The sequence below is a fragment of the Nycticebus coucang genome, chromosome 14 (assembly GCF_027406575.1).
Source record: "Nycticebus coucang isolate mNycCou1 chromosome 14, mNycCou1.pri, whole genome shotgun sequence".
Classification (NCBI taxonomy): Eukaryota; Metazoa; Chordata; class Mammalia; order Primates; family Lorisidae; genus Nycticebus; species Nycticebus coucang.
In genome coordinates this window covers 65,714,145-65,717,344 of record NC_069793.1, presented here as the reverse complement: position 1 = coordinate 65,717,344, position 3,200 = coordinate 65,714,145, and the positions used below count along the sequence as shown (strand labels likewise).

General features: G+C 54.6%; 1 protein-coding gene across 4 annotated transcripts in view; it reads left to right on the top strand.

Moving 5' to 3' along the window:
* The first annotated feature begins 1,846 nt into the window (after positions 1-1,846).
* Positions 1,847-3,200, top strand: part of ARAP1 (ArfGAP with RhoGAP domain, ankyrin repeat and PH domain 1) — a 68,460-nt gene continuing 67,106 nt past the window's right edge. For 3 of the 4 annotated variants that reach the window (XM_053560426.1, XM_053560427.1, XM_053560422.1), the window contains exon 1: positions 1,847-1,964. The gene's annotated coding sequence lies outside the window, so the exon portion shown is untranslated. The remainder of the gene's footprint in view (positions 1,965-3,200) is intronic. The other variant, XM_053560425.1, reaches the window with a different exon arrangement.

Sequence of the window (3,200 nt, the reverse complement as noted above, 5' to 3'; positions counted from 1 at the left end):
GCCGGCTCATCACTTGTGCCTGCTTCTCACCTTCCTGGGCACGGCCACTGCTCTAGTCCCTGGTTCTACAGTTGATTTTGTTAATGTTATTGATTGCCTGATGTTTGATTCTTCAGCCTTCATTTCCCTAGTGGGAGTGTGTGTGCAGGGTGGGGTGGGATGGGACAAGGGAAGGGGTGTTACCCCCTTCACTTGCCCATAGTCTGTTCTGTTCTTTCAGTCTATTCATCAGTTCATTCTTCATTCATCCGCTTGTCCTTGTGCTGTTCATTTTGCCATTCACACTAGGCTATTTTCACTACTCTAAGGAAAGGAGCAGGCCTGGCCAGAGACTTTGGTCAGGAGTAAGAGTGCAAGTTTTACTGTGTGACCCTACACCTTGCAGGCCCCCTTGGGTTCAACTTATGAACTGGGGTGTCTGACACTGTCCAGTCATCACAGAAAGGAGTAAGAGGGGTCTCAGGCTCCGGGCTCTGGAGCTGAAGTTGGGACAGCATGTCCTAGAGGACGGAGCTCAGGGGTGTAGTTGGAAGGACCAAGCTCTGTGATTCATACCCTTCCTAGGTCATTTTGAAGACCTCAGGATTGTGTTAACAGGAATCCTGTCATCCTGTACTCCACGTGGCTGCTCAGAGGTCTAGAGGGCTGCCTGAGTCTCCCCTGTTCTCTGTGATCCCCAGGTGTCCTCAGTTGCCAGGTATAGAGAAGAGTCCTGAACTCTGCTCCTCTCCAGTGTGTTTTCCCTTACATGAATGAACTTGGGGCCTAAAAATTTTCCTCCAAGGTCTGGACCTATTCTCTCCTCCTCCTCTCTCCTCCCAGAAAGCTCCTTGCCTTGGCCCTGCCAATCAAAGACACAGTCTACTCGGCCCATGCTTTTCCAGAAGGACAGGGTGAATGGCCAGTGAGGGTTGGGCAGGAGATTTATAACTCACCAACATGGGTTCTGATCCCATCTTTGTCCAATACCACCTTTGTAACTTTGGGCAAACCCTGGAATTTCTTGGAGCCTTACTTCCTAATCTATAATCTAGGGTGATAATTTTTGCCTCTGGAGAGTAAGGACTGCGATAAAAGAAATAAATTGCTCACCAATGGGCCTGGCTTATAGTAGGCACTCAAATTATTGACACTTTCCTTTTCTTGGGTAAACCGCTATGCCCACTCTGGTGGGAGCTATCCTTCTAGTCATCCTCCTTATGCATATGGAGAAATAGAAACCCAGAGAAGTTGAGGTCTCTGGCTTGGGTTGGGCCCAGAAGTGGCCCTGGATACAGGACCCAGAAATGCCTGCCACGCCTGGGGCGTTCATCTGTGTGTGTGCTGGGAAAATCACCCATTTTCTAGGCCTGGGTGGTATCGGTCTCTAGGAACCCTAAGATCCTTGGGAGGTATGGCTGAGTAGGACTCTTTCCTGGCCCCTTGTCTCTGGGATATGTAGTGCCCAGGAAGAGAAATGGGACACCCTTGAAGAATGAGGTGGGGGATGGGCTTCCTGAAGGAGTTAGGGACCATAGTTGTGCGGACTCCAACTGCCTACTGTAACCCTAGGGGTGTGGGCCAGGTAGGGGGAAGACTCATCAGAAGAGAGGTGCGAGCGGCAGGGAGACTCGGGAAGAGATGGAGACTCAGCGCGGGGGGTGGTGGGGTATCCCTGAACCTTAGGAGACTTGCAAACAGCGAGAGGGGTAGGAGACAGGAGACAGACCAGTCCGGCAGGCGAGTCAGGCTAGTTGACTCAAGGACCACGGCTAGGCGGAGGGGAGGGACCAGGGCGGGGCCAGGGCGGGGCGGGTCCCTGTCCCTGCCCCGCCCTCCCCTTCTGGGGGCGTCACGTGGGGCGGGCGGAAGCGTCTGGCGGGGTGGGCGCGCCCGGACCCGTTGCTGCGAATTGGTTGCGGTGGCGGGAGTCCGTGGCGGCTGCAGGACACCTGGTCCCCGCGTGGAGTTTTCGCTCAAAACAGGTCAGTGCGGCTGCCGGGGCCTCCCAAAATGGGGAAACTGCAGCCCCTAGTCAGACGTGGCCTGTAGTTTCCCCATTTTGCAGAGGGGAACGCCGAGTCCGCGGGGCTACTCCGCGCAGGGCGCCTACTTCCCCTGGTCATCTTGACGGTTTTCCTGACTGGTAATAGTGCTGGGGGTCGCCTCCTGAGAATGAGCGGTCGGGTCAGAGACTATAGGGAAGAGAATGAACCGGTGGGACATGGGGCTTCCAGACTCCGAACCCAGCCCACCCTCAGGTTCCTTGGTTTTCCCATCTGTAAGATGAAGTCTCCTCCTCCCCACGTTGAGCCCCGAGACCCCTACAGTTCTGCAGATCGGTATGACTCTATGCCCTGGACCTGGGGCTCCAATGACCTTGGGCAGGCTACTTCCGGTTCTGCACCTCAATTTCCCACCAGTAAATGGGGGCATGGCTTCCCAAGAGCCCTTACCTGGCCCAGTTGCTGGAGAAGGAGGTGCGTGTTCACTGAATGGGGTCAAGCTGGGAGTGGGTGGTTGGGACTGGAGAGAGAAGTCTTGGAGTGCAGCCTGCAGGGCATGGGGTGAATGTTTGGTCCCAGATCTTCAGGGGTAGTTTTGGTGCTGGGGAACTCCAGCCAGGAGTAGCCATCACAGTATGGCTTCTGCCATATGCACTCCCTCCAAATCTCGTGTCCTGGGACTCTTCTCTGATCCTCAGACTAGGAGGGAGGATAATTCTTCAGGGCCAGATATTTTAGTACTTTCAGGGAAGGATTTAACTGCCTGCTGGGTCCCAGGGTTCCAGACTCGGGCATTCATGACACGTGTCCTTGGAGAGTGCCCAGTTTCCAGGCTGGGCTATACCTCCCAGCAAGATCATTACAGGGTAAAAGGAGCCCAGCAGAGACCCAAAGACAGGTGTGGACAGGTGCAGGCCTGGGGAGAAAGGGATGACTGGAATGAACCATGATGGCTACATTGTAATTTACAAGAATGGGGGCCTTCCAAGGAGGGCATGGCTTGTGCAGAGGCAGGAACTTAGATGGTATGTTTGAAGAATAGCAGGAAGGTGGGTATGGGTGTAGAGAGAACTTATCCTTGTGTCCTTGCCTGGGGGACCCTGACTCTCATTGGCTACTTGTTCACTAGAGTAGGATAGGAGGGGGCTGTCCCAGGCCAAGTACTGATGACTGGTCGGGTGTGAGTGGGCAGAGGCCACCAGGGCTGCGATTGCC